This window comes from Gopherus flavomarginatus, chromosome 2 (genome assembly GCF_025201925.1).
Source record: "Gopherus flavomarginatus isolate rGopFla2 chromosome 2, rGopFla2.mat.asm, whole genome shotgun sequence".
NCBI lineage: Eukaryota > Metazoa > Chordata > Testudines > Testudinidae > Gopherus > Gopherus flavomarginatus.
The window spans coordinates 217,820,079-217,843,633 of NC_066618.1; positions in this window are offsets into that span (position 1 = coordinate 217,820,079).

The window sequence follows — 23,555 nt, forward strand, 5'->3', positions numbered from 1 at the left end:
GGGTATTGATCATTGTAGCAGTGGGTATATGTCTGCATGTTTTGCATCAGTTGCTCTGGCAGGGTCTGGGTGGTGTGTCCTAGTCTGTGGGAAACTTACTTATGATGATGAGCTTGGAGAGGTTGGGGGATTGGTTGAAGGCCAGAAGGGGGTGGGGGTTCAGGAAAGATTTATTTCATGATAGGGTCCCCGGTGAGTATTGGTTGTAGTTAGATGATACCCCATATTGGTTCCAGTGTGGAGAGATAGGTAACAATAGGGGTGTGCAGTCAGAAGGTGTTTTATTTCTGTATTGAAGCAGAATCTCTCAGGGTATTTGGGTGGTCCAGTCCATGATACAATCTACTTCTCTGGTGGAATGTCCTTGTTTGATGAAAGCAGTTCTGAGTGTGTTAAGGTGTATATCCCACACTTTCTTCCCAGAGCATACTCTGTGGTATCCGAGTGCCTGGCTGTAGATAACAGATTTCTTGGTGCGTTTGGGGTGGATACTGGATCTATTAAGGTAGGAGTGGTAATCTGTGGGTTTCTGAAGAAGAGCTCTGTGTGGCTTGAAAGCTTGTCTCTCTCACCAACAGAAGTTGGTCCAATAAAAGATCTTACCTCACCCACCTTTGTCTCTCTAATATCCTGGGACCAACATGACAACTACACTGCATATTTTACAAGTGACAGACATCTTTTGATAGTGTGCCCACAATGCTGCAATATTGAGGGCACAGCTGTTTCTCTCTTTTCTGAGAACTTTTTTTTAAAAACACAGAATCATAGATATGTAGGGTTGGAAGGGACCTTGACAGATCATCAAGTCCAGCACCCTGCGGTATTATACCTAGCCTAGACCATCCCTGGCAAGTGTTTGTGCAACCAGTTCTTAAAAACGGTCAGTGACGGGGATTCCACAACCTCCCTTGGAAGCCTATTCTAGAGTTTAACTCATTAACAACACTGGGCACAAACAATAACTTCACTTGGGTTACAGTAGGGAAAGGAAGACAAAGTTATGCCCAGGTATGAGAAGGTAAGTTTGTGCTGGGTATTGGTTCAGCTGAGCCATGCAGGTATTTGGCATCCAATCTGCACATTTTAAACAGACAAAAATAGCTCAGGATCTAGGGACCAGACCTTTGGGCCAGACTGAGTCCCATCTGTGGCACTCTAAGGGCATTTAAAGCTTCCCTAAAGGGACAGCTGGGTAATCCTACTATGTAGCCAACTTCGCATCACTTAATCCTTCTCTGCTGGGTGCTGGGGGTGAAAAGGGACTCTGCCCATAGCACAATGAGCTCCAGTAATGCTGGACCAGTGGAGAGGGTCATCAGCTGTTGAAAGTTCAAGCAGCCCAGTGGCTACTCAAACTTACTCTAGGCCCCAACCAGCCCCAGGATGGAGGAAGCGGAAAGATGGCTTAGAACCATCTTGGTCTCTTTTACCACCCCCCTCCCATCACCTGTGCTTCACATGATTTTTGTGCAGATGAGGATCAATTTCTAACTCTGAGAATCCCATACAATGTTTTCAGGCTTTACGACTGTGTAGCTTGAGTGAAAGTTTTTTCACTTCTAGTTACCAATATGCTTTTATGCTAGCGCTATAGGGACTGCAAGATTTGGCCTCACATGGATTTTCATGCCCTTCACAATGCATGAAAGGGGTTTCTGTTGTATACCCACTAAACTAATTATCCTGAGTTCTTGCAAAAGAGACGAGAACTTCCCCTGAATGTCAGTAACACTTTGAAGTGACCTTGATTGTATTTGTATGGTAACTATATTAAGGAGGGAGAAGAGGGGGCCAGAGTAGTGAGAGGAGTCAAAAATAGGAATAAATGGATGAACTGGCTAAAAGAAAATTAATCTGTGATATCAGAAATTAATTTTTACAATATCAATATTTAGAATGCTGGCTGGTACCTTCAGGGGTGCTAGGGGTAGCACTCGGAGGAGTGGATGTTGCCTGGCTGGCTCATGGTGCCATCTGCACAAGAACCAGGTCTGGGTGAGAGTAGGCCGATTACACACTGGCAAGACAGCTCTGGAGCTGCACAGGCAGCATCTTATAAAAAGGTACAGCAAGTGCACTCCTCCGAGTGCTACCCCTAGCACTCCTGAAGGTATCATGATTTTCACAAGCATGACGTCTCCAGGCGCCGCTGCTCAAATGACACCAGCTACTCCCTGCAATATACAGGAGGTCAGACTGATAATCTAATGGTTCTTCGTGACCTCATAGTCTATGAATCCACTCCCTTCCCAGTGTACCACTGTCTCTGGGCCAATGACTTTTCCACTGTGGATAAATACTTAAATAATCACTGGGAGAGAGAAAATGACTCTGTAGCCCAGTGGTTAGGGCACCTGCTTTTGAGGCTGAAACGTAGGCACCTAGGGAACTTTTACTCTGGAAACTTAGGGAGTGAGTGAGATTAGGTGCCTACGGGGTCTAGTGGGAGTTTTGGGGATTGCAGTGGAGCCAAAATTGGGACTTAGGTGCCAAAACTTGAGATTCAGGTGCCTAAATCTGGGGTTTAGGCACCTAAATATCTTTGTGGATCTGGGTCTGTGTGTCTCAGTTCCCCACATATAAAGTTTTCCCAAAAAGAGTTTACATTCCCCTCCCTTGTCTATTTAGAATGTATCTTATTCTGCTTTACAGTGATTAGTCCACTGGGGTCCCTTTCTTGGTTGGGGCCTCTAGGTGGGACTGTAATAACAATAATAATAAACAATGAAAGGCTAGAAAAAGTTACTCTCTCTTCTAAAATAGAAGTTTAAGGGCCATATGTTCAAAACAGTCTCCAAAATTTACATGCTCAAAATTGTGCATCTTTTTAAACCACAAAACTCAGATTTAACCACAGATGTGACATTTGTAATATCTAACTGGAGTGTGCAAGTGACATTCATGTGCAGGAAATATGATTTTTTTCACCAAAAATCTTGGATCTGCAGAATTGGGCAGGCGTGGTTAAGAGCCCCAGTTGAGAGTACTTTGAAAATTTAGCCCTAAATACTGTCAAGATTAAATTGAGATACTAATTAGCAAGTGTGAAGAAATGCAAAATAAAGGCTGATCTTATCCCCTCAGCTCTGGCCCTTTTTTTTTTTTTAAGTCAATATGTCTGGAAAAAAAAAATCACAGCCCCCACAAGACGCAGGCTAAAGTTCATTGCTCAGTAACTTTGCATTATCTGCTCCTCCCCCATCTATTCATGGTGTAGTTTGATTGCTTGTTATTTGGGACAGGGACCTTGTCTTCTTGCTGTCTGTGTAGGTGTTGACAGTAGCACAAAGGTAGCGCCAGGTGCACAATATGCTTTCCTTAATTCATATCACTGCAAATCCAAAAGTACAAAACTTATTTACATGTAAAAATATACACCTCAGTATTTACCTGACAGCCCAACTGCTTAAAAATGGGTTAAAATAGTTACTGTTAGGCAAGGACCTTCCATGCCAAACATCAGCCCTCAGTGCATTAAAATGGCTGAGTGCAGATGCTAACATAACCTTAACTGTAGTGCATGAACACACCACTGTAATAATTCATTTAGAATGATGACACCTGAGACCTAATTTAAAAGTCCTGGATGAATACTGTTCTCACATTCAAACCCCAAGGCTGCTGCAAACATACCTAAGAAATCCTAAGAACTATAGTGAGCCTAATTGAATTGGACTTAAATGGACCATTGAGGTGGCCTCACAGAGCTCCGGGGAATTTATATTGTCTATACTGTATCAGAATCACAGCTTGAACTGAATAACTGGTTACATTCAATCATGTTACTGTAACTCAAGCTTGAGGTAAAGGGAAAACCTTTTGCTGTCAGCAAGGCTGTATGGAAAACAATTTCAAATCACTTTAAACCCAGTTGGCAACTGCTTTGCCAATTATGGAGTCCATTGGGAAAGGTACGTGCTAGGGTTCAGGACTAAATGATTTATGTCAAGCGCCCTAGTCCCCTGAGGCATATGCAAGATCCTGCAGAGGAGGTGCTTGTGGCTAATTATTTCTCTGGAGAATACTTGAGCAAGGTAATTTGTGCTTGCAGATGAGTTGCACTGCACACTGAATAGAAGACAAGCAAAGCAGAGACTTTAGTGATATAGTTTACAGACAGATAAAAGAGAAATGAATGGGTTCAATCCTCAATCTTGCATGCAAAAATATAAAGAGCGAACTCTCGACATTGTGCTGAAAGGAGAACTCCAGAGGCACGTAAAATGGATTCTGATCACAACATCTAATTACAGAGAGTAGTGTATCTTTTAAGAGTGTGACAAAGGCTCCCTCTCCCTCAGAGATACTGGTGTAAATCCAGTCACTTCAGGGGAGTAACAGTGGTATAAATCCCAAGTGAGTGAAGTAGATACTAGCAAAATATGCTTCTGGATTCCATGTAGACACTCCTGTTTGTGTATCCCCTCCACACACTTTTGCTGTATTTGCTCCTGTTTTCTGAAATCTCTTCCCAGGTTTATTACTGAGACTCTGTTAGAATTGATACCACAGAGCTTCTGGAACAGACATTTGGTTTAAGAATGGCAAGCTACAAACAAGGAAGTGTAACTTCCATTGCTTTTAGTACAACTGCTGCCTACCCCTCCACTTTGAATTACTCTTTGGAAAGGGAAGAGCTACCTCTTCTAACTGGATATGTTTGAAGGGTAAATCTCATTACCCTTCATGAATGACTTTAGTCTGACTTCCCTCCTGATGCAAACTTCCCCAAAAATTCAAGGCTGTTCAGATCTAAAGGTTTGGTCAATCCCATTAGCAAGAGGGGCCAATTTCTAAACTGTCTCACAGCTTGGGTGTGTTGGGGCAACGGTTTTTGTTTGGGTCCAGCTGTAATTGAAATACTTGTTGGAAGCCTGTATTGGCAGAACACTGGGGCCTGGATTCTCAGCTTGTGTAAATCCATATAGTGCCACTGAAATCCATAGAGTTATTCTAATTTACAGCAGTGAGGATATGACTCTCTGTGACTTCAGGAATAGTAGGAGTGAACATTTGAAAGACATTTATAATTGTTATTTCTGGTAAGAATTTAGCACAGACACTGCCTGCAAAAATCAGATCTGACCCTGAAGCATTCATTCACAATTGCACACCTTTCAGACATTATTAGATGTCATATAAGCAGTCAGGGCTGCAAAGCACTCAGGGAAGTTCCACTCAAATATCCTGAGCCCACGAAACAACACAGACAAATCAGACACACATAGCCAAACCCAGGGAGTGCCTAGAAAAGCAGGTTATGCACAAACAACAGTTGTGACTTCACAGGGAGGAGGAGTGTGCAACCAGGAACACAAAATGCAGAAAGAGTCTTCAGATGGGTCATTCTTCAACAACCTGGAACAAAAAGGATTATAGCGGCATTCATTTTTTCCCCTTAGTTGGTTCGATCATTCATGACAATAATACAGCTGAAGTATGAGGCTAGGGCATGACTTTGTTACCTCATGGTAAACTGATCAGCTTTGAAACAGAAACAAAACCAAACATATCCATTTTTCCAGGCATTTATACTGTATTCATGCAACAATCTTTATAACTTGTTTAAACTGGAATCCGTTAATGTTAACCTAGTTAGCGCAGAAGGAAAACTGGACTGCAAAGGGCAATTGGCTACTGAGAGAACACACAGTGTAGAGGTAACAGGAGAAGGAATGACTCTTTAGCAAGTCTGTCCTGGAGTTCCAGAGCACAGAAATTGGAAATGGTAGCAGGAACTACAAAAGACTAATGGAGTCTTGCAATAGAAGGCTCTGTAGTCCCATAGATCAGTGGTTCTCAACCAGGGGTCCAGGGCCTTCTGGGGGGACCATGAGCAGGTTTCATGGGGGCTGCCAGACAGGGCCAGCATTAGACTCACTGGGGCCCAGGATAGAAAGCTGAAGCCCCACTGCATGTGGCTGAAGCCCAGGGCCCTGAGCAATGTAGCTTTGTGGAGGCCCCTGTGGCATGGGGCCCCAGGTAACTATCCTGCTTGCTACCCCCTAATACCAACCTTGGCTTTTATGCGAAGAAAACCAGTTATTGTGACACAGGGCCATGGAGTTTTTACAGCATATTGGGGGGTGGGGGGAGAGAAGGAAGGGGAAGGGCTCAGAAAGAAAAAGGTTGAGAGTTCCTGCCATAGATACTTACTGTGGAAGGAGGCAATACAGGGCCGGCGCTTCCATTTAGGCGACCTAGGCGGTCGCCTAGAGCACCAGGATTTGGGAGGGTGGCAGATTGCTCCGGTGGATCTCCCGCAGGTGTGCCTGCGGAGGGTCCGCTGGTCCCGCGGCTCCGGTGGAGCATCCGCAGGAGCCGCGGTGGAGTATCTGCAGGCACGCCAGCGGCAGGTCCACTGGAGCCGCGGGACCGGCGAGCCGGCCCTGCGCCTAGGGCGCCAAAAACCCTGGCGCCGCTCCTGAGGCAATACACCCTCATTTATGGCATGAGGTAGCTTCTATTTGTAGGCTCCACTCCTAGGACTTCCCTTAGGAGAGGACACATCTGAAGAGCCTGGTTTAAAGGCAGCTAGCTGGAATGTGCTCACTGAGCGAAGTAGGACAAGGAGCATGCAGACTCAGCAGTTTAGTGGAAAAAGGTTTTTTCTCATTATTTTTATTTGTCATTGTGCTGATCCCCTCCTCACTGATTCTTTTTAGGTATGCCCATCATCAGGCATTAGATCAGAAACAAATCCCTGTCACAGCAGCTCTAGGCTAATTCTTTCCTCTCTCTTCTGTTGAGAAAACCCCTGTTCTCTGTTACAACCCACATCCTCCTCCTTTTTCTTCCGAAAAACACAAAACTTCTTCAATGCTTTTCACCTCCCTGCCCCCATAAAGGAAATCTATACCTGTATTTTGCAGATCTCTTAAGTATTTCTTTTGATTTTTTTAGTCTTCCCAATCCCTTTTTATCCTCTTTCCCTTTGCATGTCCGCATCTTGCTGATCACAGGGGTCAAACAGATTGGAAACACATGTGCCAGCAAAGTGAATTTACCTTTGACCTCTAGCTATTCCTCCATGGGAATATTTAATTTTCTCTGACCAAAAGTGTTTTTTTTTTTAAAGTGGAATGCTTTTTGCCTGGGGCAAATTGCATGGAAGAACATCAGATGGGTTTTTATTTTACTACTTTGTAGAAAAGTATTTTCATCATTTTTGCTTTACATCTGGAATTTTTTAAACACAACCCTGGGATTTTCTCTTTATCTGCAGTGCTAATTGTGGCTGCTGTGCAAAAGCAAAATAAAATAAAATAAAATGAGTCAAGTGTTGATCTTGATTGAACTGGTATTAAACACAAAACTTGACCAATGATTGGGAGGCGGAAAAGTTTTCAACATCCCAGGTCCACCTATTACTACTTCTGTTGGGAAATTAAATGGGCCATATAATTCTCCCCCTATAATGTTACAGGTATGGATCACATGACACCTGTCTAAAGAATTGTTTGTAAAGCACTTTGGGATCCGCATGGTAAAGTTGATGTAAGCTTTCCATTATTACTACTTTTAATAAAACTGCAGCTATAGTTCTTTACCTGAAACTGGAGTTTATGCAAGTTAACTGAAGGCTCCCAGTGCCCTGTGATACAACCCAACAGTTTTAGATTCTGATCATTCTGCAGGTCTCACACATGAGGTTTCTAAGCAAGTCTCTAGACCTTTTGGAGACATTTTCTGAACTTCCATCATATCTGCTCATGCATATTCCTTGTATACACGGTTGGCCTAACTGTTGTTATAATATCCAAAAGAACTAAAAATATATCTGTCACAGGCTGGCTGGACCTTTAAGGCAAGGTGGGCTCAGCTTTGCCTGTAACCTACTAGCTAGCCCCCACCTGATGGCAACCATAATAATTACTGACCCCAGCTGTGGAAGGGTCAGGGAAAGACCATATAAACAGAGTGATGCACTTAATGGAAAAAGACACAGGGGGGTTGGAGGTCTTTCATAGGGAGGGCCTGGAGATACTTAGGCTAAAACAGAAAGGGAAGGGGGGGGGGCTGAGATAGGTTCTCCAAAGAGCCCAGCAGTTGCCAGAGTCCCTGGGGAGGGGAGACACTGTTGGCTGGAAGCAGTGTAAGAGAAACTCTACAGGGGTCAGGAGAAGTGACTGAGAGATTGAGAGGGGCAGAATAATAATTAATCTTGAATGTTTATTTTTGACTTCTCATTAGATCTAGAAGGGGGCTAAACTGAAGAGATGACCTGTCTGGAGGGCCAGGCTGGCGAAGGCTAAGACAGAGACAGGCCATTGCAGGGGTAAGGAAATAGTCTGTAGGGGGTGCAAGAGGTAAAGCTCCCTGTAGTGCCAGTCCAGGCATGAGGGGGCATGCTAGAGGAGAGGAGGTGCTATATCAATATCCAGAACTTTAAAAATGGTCATGTTTGGCTTATGGGATCTTTGTTGTCGGCTACATCACCATTCAGATCATGCCATCTCTGGGTTTAGTTGGAATACTGAATTCAACAAAACATGGCAACCTAACATGAGAGAACCAGAATATATGTCAGAACCTGATAAGCCAACATCACAGAGGGTATCTGCATGGGCATCGCCATTCATCTTGCATGGCCCACCCATTCTTCTTCAGGCACACACTGCTGGAAAGAACATTGTTCCCTCTGAAGCCTGATATTATGAATCCCTTTATATCTGGGTCTTGGTTCTACTTTTTCACTTTGCTTCCTGCTAATATATATGCTGTCAGGACAAATGACTATTCCTACAAAAATTAATCCTGGAAGTGTTAAATCATTGTTTGTCAGAAGTCAATCCAGCTCCTTATTTTTCCATTTAAAAAGTTTGTCATCCAATCAGGAAGCAGAAATAATACCATGTGACTTAGGTGACCAGTCACACAACATGAATAACAAATAGCGAGTAGTCGTAGTGAACAGTTGAGCAGCACATGCACTGGTATTTTTGCACATGAACTATTTGGCAAATCCTTATGAATAACCAGTAGGTTGGTAGGAATCAGAATGAGTTGACTAACAATTCACAAACAGACAAAAAAGGGCTAAATTAGTGAGATTACTCATTCTCCATGAGTAATTTGACCAGTTTTAAATGATGGGGCTCAAGGGGGGCAGTGAGCAGCTTCTTTTTATGACATGCTTCTGTCAAAAAAATAATCACACAATACCTGGTCTTTTTGCCATATTAACATATGCTTGGAGATAGGGGTTTTGTACACATGTGTGAGGAGCACAATCTAGGGCATAGAATTATAGAAGATTAGGGTTGGAAGAGACCTCAGAAGGTCATCTAGTCCAATCCCTCACTTAAAGCAGGACCAACACCAACTAAATCATCCCAGCCAGGGCTTTGTCTAGCTGGACCTTAAAAACCTCCAAGGATGGAGATTCCACCACCTCCCTAAGTAACCCATTCCACTGCTACTGGAAAGTTTTTTTTTTGCATCTGTCAACACTGCCCAATGCGTATAGATGTTTTTTAGTGAAAACTGCTTCAGGTCTGACTTGTTCATCAGTCACTAATTTTTACAGTACACAAACTGGAGGACTTTGCAGCTCTTTCACGAATGCAGTCAGGTTTCAACAACGTGTCAATTAGATCCTCTGCACTAGACCTAGTTAAATACAGTAAAAATGGAGTTCATGGACATTTAGGTGAATGCCAAACAACTGTCCAGGTCAGCTATGTTTGTGTCCCTTTTTTCATTCCTATTCGCTAACATTCCAACAAGAAGGTTTTTGTCCCCATTGTTTCTGCTTAGGGTGTTATATTGCTTCCCATTCCCATAGTATCTCAGTGTCTTCTGTTAGACAAACTGCTCCAGCTTTTTTTCTGCTTTTTTCTAACTTTCCAGAAGATGGTAGTATTGAAATAACATATGCTGAGGGTATGTGTACACTGCAATTAAAAACCTGTGGCTGGCCCATGCTAAAAGCTCTGAAACTTTTACGGTTCACAAACATTTGCATAAATGAGCACACCAGTTGTCCAAGTACTTGAGGGCAACAAATCACATGACATGTAACAGGGAAGCGAACACATCATGTTGATTTGTGAAAATGTCCACAAGCCAAATTTTGTATTTCTCAACTAGCTCTACAATAAACTTCCCTGAAATCTTTCTAGGCCCTTCCTATGTGGAGTAAGCATGCTAAGAAAAAGGAAACTTGCTGTATTCTCTCCTGGGCCTTATGCTGCTGCCCATTATCATAGTATCTGGGTGCCTTCCACATACCATCAATAGCAACAGTAAAGTCCTTAGTAAGTTTCATGGAGGCTCTAATACCTCTCCCTTCTTGGAGTCAAAACTTTGCTTGAGGTAGAATTTTTTGTTTTGACTTTTTTTTGGAAGATTTATTTAGCTGATAGGGTTTAGCAGTAAAAGAGGTGTCAGTGTCGGGAGCATATTTTTTATGGCAGAAAGGCAAAGAAGAAGGTTTTGCAGAATTTCCTAATGATGGTCAGAATCTGGATACATCAAATCCGTTTTCAGGAAATCCACTGCGCAGCCAAATGCCCTTGACCAAGAATGTTTTGTACTGTCAGTGTGACTGCATTCCACAGACTTAGGGGTTATGTGTCTTTATTCTTTAGGGGCTTATACCCACTTACCATTTGGGCAGCTGGTGGGCTATGATCGCTACTTATCATGCTGTTATCATCCCATTGTTACCAGCTGCTCTTCCATCTGTTTGTTATAGCTACCTGTTGGTTTTCATTTTATATTAGGCTGCAAGCTCTTTGAGGCATGAACAATCTCTTTGTGATGTGTTTGCTGTGTCTGGCACAATGGGGCCCTGATCCCTAGTTGGAGCTGCTCGGCACTATCACAGTACAAACAATAAATAATACTTGACTCTTTTGCTCTTCCCTGTGTTACAGATTGGATGGGAGTATAAGGCCCCCAAGTGTTCCAGACAATAGGATTATGCAGGAACATTTTTGCTAGAGAATTTTAAAACTACCATATAGTGAAAAATTAGAGTATCTACTGGCAATCAGATTGTAATCTATAAACATAATCTAAATCATGACGTAGAGGCACTGATTAGATATGATCTAACTAGACAAATGATCAATATTGGATTTATTTCAGCTTTCTCTTTACAAAATGGGTTGGTGGCAATGGATAACTTCCTCTGGGAATACACAGTGGAAAAGATACCAGTGAGCAACTACATAGGCCACTTGAGGTCACTATTGCTTGATAATATACAAATGCAACAGGAAAACTATGACAGGGAGGGAGTTTTACAAAAGAAGAATCTTATAAAAGGTTTAGAGATGGCATCTGGCCCTTTCATTTAAACAGAATGAGAAGAATACACTGTTTAGGGATGCACACAATTTCTGCTTCCATGCAGTTAACGCCGCTGGCTAGTGGGTAGCATTGTTGCTTTTTGTACTCACAGTTGGAAGTGAAATAATTAAAAAACACAGCAATACAGAAACTATACATTTGCCCTCATCTCTCATAGCCCTGTGAAAGGTCTAACTGCATTACACAAAGAGATGGTCAGATCCTGCAGCCCATGCTCACATGATTAATCCCATTATTTTAATGTAAAGCAAGTAGGATTAGGCCCAGAAAGGTGGCTAGAAAACAGATTGAGTTATGTCCACATAACATGAGGCTATCTCATTATTCAGGTGACTTTAGGGAACATAGCACTAGATTTCTATATTAAAAGGTTAGGATCTCACCTGTGTAAATAATTAAAGGAATGTTTATATTTGGTTACTGCAGAGACCTCACCATTCAGAGATCTTGTCAGTGGCAGTTGAACAGGTAAATAATTTATCAAAGTCCATGGTGAATAAATATATAATACTCCTACCCACATAACTTCATCCAAGTCCCATGGAGCCCTGCAATGAGTTTCTTCTCCTTTGGAGCGGTCTGAGATTACTAAATAATTCAGTACCTTCTCTCTTGGCTGTGACAGGATGTATAGCTTTTAACTACCTCAAAGAGCTTTTTGTTCCTTAAGAAGCTAAGATGGTCACTCTTTGACTCTGTCTTCTGGAAATCTGGATGTTTAACCTTATCTAAAGGTGGGCGGGGACTGTGATGCATGAAATGCCAACGTCTATCAAAATGCAAGTCTCTCCTATTAAAATGATTTAAAAACACAGGCTATTTTGACATCTCTCAACCATGTTCTTCCATTTACTGGGAGTTCTGTGAATCTTCCATTATGTGATTGGAGTTAGAATTATTTTGTGGCTACTTTAGTAAATATGTTTTGTTTTCTGGGAAGCCTTTGTCTTCGTCTTTTAGGTTTAATATTAAATCTCTTTGCACTGACTCCTGGCCCTCTTCCCTGTGCAGCCCTGACAGTTCTATCTAAGGTAGTTATAAGACCTCCTTTAACATAATATCTAAGCACCTCACAGTCTAATATCTTTTTCCTTTCTTCACGCTGGTGAGGTCAGAATGTGTTAATGTCTTCAGTCTACTGATGGGAAACTGAGGCAGAGGATATGTCTACACTGTAATTAAATACCTGCAGCTGGCCCATGTCTGCTGACACTGGCTTGTGGAGCTTGGGCTGCGGGGCTGTTTCATTGCTGTCTAGATTTCTGGACTTGGGCTGGAGCCTGAGCTCTGGGATGCTCCCACCCTACAGGATCCTAGACTCCCTGAACCTGGAAGCCTAGACAGCAATTAAATAGCCCCGCAGCCTGATCCCCATGAGCCCAAGTCAGTTGGTACAGGCCAGCTGTGGGTTTTTCTTTGCTGTGTAGACATACCCTCAGGGTCCTAGAGCCCAGGCTTTAGCCCAAGCCTGGAAGTCTACACTGCAATTAAACAGCCCTGCAGCCCAAGCCCCATGAGCTTAAGTCAGGTGGCACAGGCCAGCCGTGGATGTCTAACTGCAGTGTAAACGTACTCTGAGAGGCTCAGTGATTAATCTAAGGTCACACATGAAGAAGGTGAAAAAGCAGGGATTTGAACCCAGGCCTTTCAAGTCCTAAACTAGTGTACTAGCCCCTAGATCATCCTTCCCGGCTGTTAACAACCCTATCCCTAAGCCAGTGGCTCTTAGCCTTTCCAGAACTACTGTACCCCTTTCAGGAGTCTGATTTGTCTTTATTCCCCAAGTTTCACCTCACTTAAAAACTACTTGCTTACAAAATCAGACATAAAAATACAAAAGTGTCACAACCACACTATTACTGAAACATTGCTGACTTTCTCATTTTACCATATAATTATCAAATAAATCAATTGGAATATAAATATTGTACTTACCTTTCAGTGTATAGTATATAGAGCAGTATAAACAAGTCATTTTCTTTATGAAATGTTAGTTTGTACTGACTTCACTCATGCTTTTTATGTAGCCTGTTGTAAAATTAGGCAAATTTCCAGATGAGTTGATGTACCCTCTGGAAGACCTCTGCATACCCCCGGGGTACGCATATCCCCGATTGAGAACCACTGCCCTAGGCAGTCAAGAATGGGGAGGATAAACAATCCCCTGCCCCTCCAATCTCCATCTGCCTCCACCACCTCCCAGAAGATACTAAGTATGATTGAAGGGGGCTGTTAAGGGATCTGCTTTTGCCCTTCTCTCTTTCCTTATGGAAACCCCACAGAGGTTACTACACCCCCTAGTGCTCCCTCTGCGGGCTGCAAGGAGAGCAAATAAGCTCCTCACCCCCTTGAGCAGCATTATGCCTTTCTGCCCTTTTAATGAGCAGTGGTGGACCTGTTACAAGTCGAGGAGCTGGTTTATGTGTCCCCTACTTGTGCTTAACAGCCTGACATTTAGCCGTTAGTAAGTATTTCAGCTAGGAAGGTTTATCATTGAACTGAGTGCCAGTGTGCCACAGAATCTGCAGGATGTTTAAAAAATGACTCAATACAACCATATTTTAACACTAAATCTGGCCCTTTGATTGCAAACCAAGCACTATGTCTTCATATGCCTATGTACAGTAGCTAATATAATGGGGCCCAGATCCTGATTGGTGCATCTGACTGCAATCGTAATGTAAATCATAAGGACAAGATTGATCCACTCTTACGCATGGTGAGTAGTACCTTACTCTGAAAGCCATCCTATTGCTTTCAGTGGAACTGCTCTTGGAGTGTGATACTGTTCAATCCATGTAAGGGTAGTATAATCTGATTATCTCATAAGAATACTGTGAGTTCCTAATAAAAATGTGTCAGGCAATGCAGACAGGCATGAAAAACCCAGTTATGGAATAGTGCTATACATGTTATAGAGAATTATATCACTTCGTTAGAATTTTTAAACCACTCTGTTGAATTGTGTAGCATTCTTGATTAAATTCTGCAGATTTAAAAATTCCATAGGAAGGATCGCACTATGTTAAACGTAACTGTAGGGTTTTATAGAGTCATTTCTATAGACTCACTCTTTCATTTTTCTTTTCCATAAGGAAAGTCATAAAACTGTAATTTATGTTACTGATAGCCAAGTCTCAGGGCCTGATTTTGTGTATGTCAGTACTTGGAGCTGGGGATGCGAGTCCCAGCTCACATCAATGTACTAGCGCTAGCTTGCATTGAGCTAGCGCACTAAAAATAGCAGTGTAGTTGGGGTAGCAAGGGCACGGGCTAGCCGCCTCAACCCCCTAGGTACGTGCTTGGCATGCCTAGTCTGTGCCACTGCCTATGCTATGCCTGCTATGCTACCAGTTTTAGCATGCTAGCTCTATGAGTGCTAGGGCAAGTGTGTCTATGTGAGCTGGGAATCACACCCCCAGCTCCAAATATAGATGTAGCCTAGCGACTAGTCCATTCTTACTCATACTGAGTAAATTGGCCTTCAGTTTGCTCAGTCCTTACTCAGACAAACGCCAGCAAAGACCCGAGGATATTGCAGTACAGTCAGTGAGAGAGAACTAGAATAAACTTTAATGATCTCTAGTCATCTCTTCAACCTCTCTCCTGGTCTGATATAATTTAAATCAATATTAAGAAACCCTTTTTAGAATTTCTCAAACCAGCTTATCATTTTACCGTTAACTTAGGCATTCCTGTGTGGTCACCCGTTTCAGCACCATTTTTGGTGACCCTAGAATAAATGGTCAGTGATAAACAGGGATAATAGGTTACAAAATGGGGGTGGCAAGAAGGGGGTATTAATAAGGTAAGATTTTTAATTAATTTTTCAAGTTAATTAAAATGTCCAAAAGCACAATAAAACTGCAGAAAATCTGGCAAGGGAATGGCAGCCTGTCTGATTAATGCAAGTCAGCTGTCTTCTGAGGGTAATAGTAATAATGATGAGATTATGGATATGGAAGAACCTGCTAAAGAGATATGAGATGCATGTGGAATACAAACTGTGTCCTAGTTACTATTTTATGGTGCACAATGGATCTTATTAAGGAGGAGTAGCAGTAAGAATTACCACTGAATTGCTCAATAAAAAGTATTGTGTAATTAACAGTGCTGCACCAGCAGCTGGAGTGCTACCTCCCATTGATATTCCAGAGCCTCCATTTACTTTCAGTTTTTAACTAAAGTATATGGGCTTCAGCTGCTTTTGCAGACAGCTATACCACATTTCCTTGTTAATGATAACACTCAAGAAAAGGGAGATAAGTACTGTAGCCCCCCATATGGAATATAGAGCTCAGGAGATACTTTAAAAGGCCTACACAAGTGAGAATGATACTTAACATCTTAGCAATTCTAACAATAATAAAAATAAAAATAACATCAACAATACTTGTAGGAGATAATACTTCCTTTCTTATATCCTTTGTCTGCCTTGCCTATTTGGGCCCTGGTTTAGCAAGCACCTGCTTGACTCTAAGCAGGTGAGTAGTCCCATTGAGTCAATGGGAATGGTTACATGCCTACAAACCTTGCTGAATAGGGGACATTGAAGGTAAGTTCTTCAAGGCAAAGACTCTCTTACTGTCTGTGTGTAGTGCCTGGCACAATGGGGTCCTCATCTTGGTTAGTGTTTCTGGGCACCACCATAATGTACATACGTGATATAATAGGATCCAGCTAGAAACAGAAGGGCTGAAATAATGCAAGAAAGGGTGCTCTTATAGAATTTCTGGCCTGACTGGAAGAAAGAAGGACTTGAAATCTCACAAAAGAGCCAGTTATAATAATTCCAGCCCAGTTTTGCAGACCAAAATGCTTTTGGCAGTTCAGTTATGTTTCAGAGAGGCATCCACACTGTTGGAGGATGGTTTAAACCAAACATTCAAATCCTTTGAGGGTCATTCTTCACTACTTACAAGAATGAGTCAAAGGTTCGATGTAAAGCTATACTCCTCAATAGTTAGATCCAGAAGTTTGATTAAACCCATTATATGGATAAGGGCAGAACAAAATTCAGATTTGAACTTCATCACAGTTTTTGAGTGTATGGAGCCAGAGTTTTAGCTTGGGCCTGCTGGTAATGAATTCCTTGCTTTTATTAGCTTATTTTCTGTGCTCCTGGCTAGGTTATACTATGTCCCATGTTCACTTTATTCAAGTTTCTTTGAGTCAAGAGTGACATTCTTAATTCCAACTTCGCTGTTTACCCAGGCTGCTCTTAACACTGAAAATAGTATCTTGAGGATTTTAGTCTCGGTGAAATAATAAAATAAAGGCATTCTGTCTTGAATTTTGAGTAGGCTGTACCAGCATACACAGGAGAAATCCTTACTGGAGATTGCCTTGTTTTATTAAAAGGGGTGGGAGTGATGGCCAGGAAAAATTTGAAGCCTGTTGATGTAAAACAGAACCACTTTATAGGGGGTTCACTGAAGATTGAAGTTTTATAAGGTGCTCTTTCAATAAGCATGCAGCTTATTAAAAATATCATAAAACCATAGCTTCCAGCCATGCACTTCAGAAAATGCTAAGTGGCAAAAAGAGAAAAAGGTGAAAATTAAAGAGAGAGGTGGGGGAAGCTGATACCCAAAGCAGAGGAACACTTGGGACTGGGGTTCTGGTTCAGGCCCATGTTTAGTATGAGCACAGGAACCTAGTGCTAACACTGCCAAAATACATAGTAGCCAATTTGCAATGCTTATTGCCCTAATGGCAAAATTATCCATAAAATGCCATGACTGGGAAACCTCAAAGTATTTGGTATTTGTGACTAGCTTGTGTAAGGATCAAACAGCTCAGCCGCTTCTATGAACCTAAAGAGGCTCCACAGCCACCCCAAAGAGACCCTGGCTCTCCTCTGCTTTTTTGTTTTCCGGGGAGGCAGGGTCTCTTTGGGGTGGTTGTGGGGCCTATGTGGGTTCACAGAAGCACCTGAGCTGTTTGATGCTTATCCATACAGTTGCCTCTTTGCTACCATATCAACAGAAGATACTTTGGGGGAGGCAATGACAGGACCATCCCCCTCTGGTGTCTTATGCGGGGGGAAGGCTTCATTTCTCCTCTCCTGAGCTTGCCCGTGTCTCCCTGATCCCTCTGAATTTCTTCTGCCTGTCCCTCTGATTCTCCTCTCTTTCCTTTGTATCCCCTTCTCTCTCTTCCTCTCCTCAGTGAGGTGTCTCTGCCTCCCACTCACTCCTGTCGTTCCCCTTCTATCTCTCTTCAAGCTCATCTAATATGTAAGGGGATGGGATGTCACCACCCCCGGGCTGATGGAGAGCTCCTCTTCCTGACTTGCAGCTCAGTGCTCCACATCCAGCTCCTCCATCACAGTGAGCACCTCCTGTCCAAGACAACAGAACAGGAGAGACATAGAGAGAAGTGCACTGAGCTTACATCTACACGGCAATTAAAAATGCTAAAGGAAAATGCATCCAGCCAGACTTTGCCTGAGGAAGCCTGGAAAGCAAGGGACAATAAATTGGGGGAGGAGTGGAAGAATGGGAGCAACTAGGTGGATTATCTCAAAGGTCATTCCCTTCCCCCCTTCCCTCTCTAGTCCCTGGTATGGATGGTCCTTGCTCTTACAGCAAACAGACTCATTCTAGGAATGCACTAGAATTCTGAGCACAGGATGGGGAACTGGGAGCAACTCTTGAACTGTGATCCCAGATCTCTGTCATTGACTTTCTCTGTGATCTTGACAAGTCATTCAGACTCTCTAACCTCTGTTTCCCCATCTTCGGCGTGGGGATAATACCCTTCCTCCACACCTCAGTAAAGGTTGTGAGAAAAACTAACTTTTTGTCTATAAAACGGCATGGGATAGCTTGTGTTTTTTGACCCTGCTCAGAGTAAGGGACAGTGCATAAGCAGCAGCAGCACCCCAAAAATAGCCCCAGGAGGCACAACAATCTCCTGCCTCCCCCTTGCTTCGGTAGTGGGGAGGGTAGTGACCTATACCAGGAGCAAATATAGCACTCTACCTCAGTTCAGCTGTGCAGGCTGGTGCACTGGGGTCAAAGCCAAGGCTCCACCGATCCCCCATCCCATCCATCTCAGTCCACAGCTACCTACTAATGGGGCTGGTGCCTGCCTCAGTGTTCAGGTAGCCTGTGCAGGGGGGTAGTTCTAGTCAGTCAAGCCAGTTCACAGTTGCTGGAACTAGAGGTGCTGCAGCACCCCCAGCTTGAAGTGGATTCCATCATACACAGGGTTTATTACAGTTAGGTTCAATGGCTCTCAGGACTCCCACTGTACAAATTGTTCCAGCACCCATTAGGTGGTATGTTAAATATTATTAACAACTCAACCCATGGATGCTGTCATGGTGTAAACAAAATGTTATGGAAATCAGAACTGGAGTATTTTTTGAAAAGACACTAAAAATCTATTTTTTAAGCCTCTCCTATCATCCTGAGCCCACAATACTGTGAGTCACATTCTGTCACTCTTGCTGACGCCGAGTAGTATCATACTCTGTGAATGCTGCCATTAAAGAAAAAGTTTCAGAGCAGTAGCCGTGTTAGTCTGTATCAGCAAAAACAATGAGTACTTGTGTCACCTTAGAGACTAACAAATTTATTTGGGCATAAGCTTTTGTGGGCTAAAATCTGATGAAGTGGGTTATAGCCCATGAAATCTTATGCCCAAATAAATTTGTTAGTCTCTAAGGTGACACAAGTACTCCTCGCTGTTTTTATTAAAGAAATAGGGATTGCTCGCAGCATCAGATCTCCTTGTATATGAGGAAGGGTGGCCCTGTGTTTGCAAAGCATGGTAAGACACTGTTGTCCTAGTTGTCCTCCCAATTCAGGTCGTTAGATAGCTAATTGCCATCACTTGCAACCTCAAGCTATAGCAAGCACAAACCAGGAGGCCATTAACAAAACAGTCCCTAAACTTAAAATGGGGTGGTATAAATCATTCATGCAACAGATTGCATTTATTTGTTATTTTTATTCATAGTACAAAAATCTGTTAGATGCACCTTGTGGAATTCCCAGATTTAAAAAAGTCTCTCCTTTTGTTCCAAAATGCAGTATTTTCTTGTTAAACTCTAGACACATCCTTGGGAAGATTTTGGGACATTGCTGTCTAGTTCTCCTTCATAGCTCTGGGATTTCTGTCCAATCACAGCAATCCATTACCAGTTCTGAGCTCAAGCTGCCCCTGACTCTTCTGCTCCCAGTGGCAGTCTGTGGCCCATCTCCTCTCTGGTGGAGCAGCAGCACACTGCCATGCTGCTAGAAGACACTGCTGCAGTGTAGCACAGCACCAGGAGGGGGAAGTGACCTGGAGTCTACTGCTGGGAGCACAAATAGAGGACAAAAGTTCGTAGTTAAAAAGTTAAGTGGGGCAGTCCTTAGAAAACAGAGTCACCTCTGAAAAGTGGGACATCTGGTGACATTAGCTGAAATTCCACAAAAGCTCCCTATGGCCTTTTCAGAAATGCAGCAGATTTTTTATAAAGAAAATAAAGTGCATTAGATTTTGGTGTTGATTTATCTCAATATTTTGATGTACGTTGTTGCTTAGACAGCAAATTATCTTAACTTGAAGGCTTCTTTGCTGGAAGAGAAGGGGTGGATGGCGATGGACTTATTTTATTTACAAAGAAATGGCTTTGTCCTGCTTTCTTTATTTCATTATTTATTGAGTAAGATAATAGCTTATGGTACTTACACAGAGCCAGCTGTTTGCAGGATGCCAAGAGCAGGTGGTCTGGGAGGCCTCTGATGAATTGCAAAAGACACTTACCAGCTGCTATCACTGTGTGAAATGAGCAAACCTGCAAAATCTTTATTTTCAATTGGATTGTACTTTTAAGTAAGCAAGAGAGACAGTCAGTATAACTACAGACCATGACCAACAACCCACATAAACAGTGTGCAAACACAAGTGATTAATGTACCAGTATTTCAAAACATTTAAAACTAACGAGTCAGATTTAACAGTGTACAAGAGAGAAAGGGGTGCGGGAAAAGGATTGGAGGGGCAGGGAGGCTAAATGAGAAGAGGGATAAGGCAAGAGGGAACTATTTGATGGGCCTTAATGGCCTTTATTTGGTTCCTAACAATTCCCATGTCTTCATTCCATCAGCCATCCAAAGTAGTAAACAACTATGCTGGTCTTTGAACTTTTTTTTTTTGTATTTATGTAGGGCACTTTTGTGTGCTACATTACCAGGGTGCTATCCTTTGGTGCTCACCACGTCCTCAAATGGTCACTGATGAGATGCACGGATAATGGGTTACAAAGACAGACATTAATAAGGTAAGATAAGAGAGGGGAGGTTTATTAATTTTTCAAGTAAAGTTAGGATGCCCAAGGGCACAGTAAAACTGTAAAGAATCTAGTGAGGGATGAGAGAGGTCTAGCTGATTAATGCAAGTCAGCTGTCCTCAGAGGGTGATAGCAATAATGATGAGATTATGGAAGAACCTGCTGAAGACAAATGAGATGCATGTGGAATAAAAACTAAGTGTCCTAGTTACTCTTTTGGAGTGCACGATGGATTTTATTAAGGAGGAACAGCAATATAAATTACTGCTGACTGAGATGCCAAAGCAAGGAGCTGAGTTTGCTTTGCTAGAGCTTCACCTGAAATCTAGCATGGAAGAGAGGCTTCTGTCCTGAAAACAGTCCAAAAATGCATTGTGAAGTTAAACTGGGACATCCTGTCTTCTCAAAAAGAGAACGATATCTCCCATTTCTTTCCATTTTCCCTTTTCTTCCCCTCTCCTATATTTGCACTTGAAATCCATTTCCTCCTTTGCTTTCTTATGGTTAACTCAGTGCTCCCCAAATCCTCCTATGAGTCTCACCGCAGCTTGAAATGGCTCTTCTCAAGGCAGCATAAGCTCTCAGTAGACGAGTCGAGCTACTGTTCCCAGGTGAAGAAATTCTTCTGCCTTTCTCCTCTTTCTTTTCCTGCCCCCCTTCTCTCATCTCAGTTTCCTGTCTTCCATTTCCTTCTCCTTCCATCAAGCTTTTCTCTCTTCCCTCTCAATATTGTCTTGTTTATCCTCCTCTTCCTGCTGTTTCTCTCCCATCTTCCGAACTTTCTCTGTTCAATCCCTGCTACCACCTTGTATCTCTTCATTCTCATTGTCTTTCTTCTCCCCATTTTGTTTTAGTCTCTCCCTTCTCCTTGATACCTCTCATTCATTTCAGTAATCCTCTCAGCCCGAGAGGCAACAGCAGAGAGCACACTTTCATGTTCCTACGGGTCACACCCTTCATATTGACTGACCCTCCCTTCCCAGCCAGGCCAGCCACCACTGCTATCTCACAGCACCTTCTGTGTCTATGATAAGGTGAGATAAAAGCCACAGCTGAGACACAATTAGTATCACTGTGGTGCATGTCTGGGAGTCGATCAGCATGCAGAAACCTTAGTGGGATAGCATGTCCTTTGCTGCTGCTAAAATATGAGATTATCTTTCCAAAGCAGGAGATGGCCTCCAGGACACCAGAAAGTCTGTGCTGAATTGCTCAATAAAAAATAAAGTGTAATTAACAGTATGGTAGCAGCTGGAATAATACAGTCCCTCATATTGATTTTTCCATGTCCTATTTACTTTGAGTTTATTAACTGTCCACAGTGACAGGAAATCAAAGAATTATAACATTTTCTGCTCATGCTACTGTGCAAAATCAGCATTTCCATAAGAAATTGTGGGTTTAATGAGTTTGTACAATGCAATCATAAACTTTCACTTCAGGATTAAATTTGGCATTCAAAAGTCTCAGCCAGAGTTCAGTCCCCCCACCATATTTTAATAAATCAATGTGAGCATTATAAAGTCATATACCATCCCCCCACTCCCTGAATCTTACTGATTTTCAAGACACTTTAATCCCACCTGACTTATCCTCAGATTTGGTTAGTGAGTTTGTGGTATGATCGTCAAATCACTTTTGTTTTGATAAATTAGATCATCTGGGGTTTTTTTTTTCCACAAAAGGCCCTTATGCAATAACTCATTTTCAAAAGGCTTTTTCCACCCATGTTCTAAATCTGCAACCTCTGCATTATTAAAATGGTGCAAATACATATTTATGCAACAGACAATAATGGCTTCATTTTAACAGCTCCCCATATATATTTACATGACAGACCATAATGTTCTATCATGTCAATCCCCATAAACCTCATTTGTGACACACATGCAGCCTTCACTCTGAATTTCTTGACCTTTGTGTCATCTGCTACTGAAACATAGGAGTTTTGTGTGTGTGTGAGTGCGAGAGGATATTAACACTTCTAGTGAAAAATAGGAAGCTATGTTATAGAGACAAAACACATTTTATAAGGGAAAAAACCCAAAGAAAACAATAACAACAGTCCTAAACCACTGTGTGAATATTGTGTCTCTGATTCCCAATAGCAGATGTTTCGGGTGTTGGAACTCCCATCAGAACAGCTGCAGAAATGTAGAATCACATCTGGGTTTGTGACGCGGCTGCATCATTACCCACTGACAGCAAAACAGCCAGATGCTTCCAATTCATTTTAGGGACTAAACTTAAAGTTTGAGCCTCCGAACATCCCCACTTTACAACCAGCTACTTATCATTTACTGCAGCATTTCATGAAAATGTAGCAGAGGTGGTCTTTGCAAGTCAGGAGCTTCCCCTGCTCCAGCGCTGCAAGGGAGTTGCAGCTGCAGTTTCTCATGATCCATTCTGCTGCTTGGCTGATAAATAGGCACTGCAGCAGAGTTGGACTGGGAAGAAAAGGGATGCTAGGACAGAATGGTCTGTGCAGTGGTGGCTCATGCTGTGTTTACTCACTACTTAGAGGGATGAGTTCAGTGGGATGGGAATGGTCTTTCCTCCCTCAGATAAGGGCACTGGAAACACTGCTGCGGTCACTTCTTGTGATGATTCTCCGGTGGATGCAGCTCTTTCAGTGCCCTCCTCTCATTGGCTGCTCCTTGTGATTGGCTTTAGCATGTTCCTACATAATGCATTATGGAGTTTCTCAGATCATACCTCGTAATGCATAAATTGGTGGTGTACTAAATTCAAACACAAGAGACAACAGAGAGCAGCCAGCCAACCCCCGAATCTCCAATTTCTGCGTCTCCTGGGTCGACTCTTTGCCAGCAGTTGACTCTCTCCTCAGATTGATCTGTCGATCTAAATTCTCTTCAGTCCTAGGTGTCCTGCCAGCAGGTCTCAGGAATGAATCTATGCTTGATCTTCCACTGCTTGTAAGGAATTT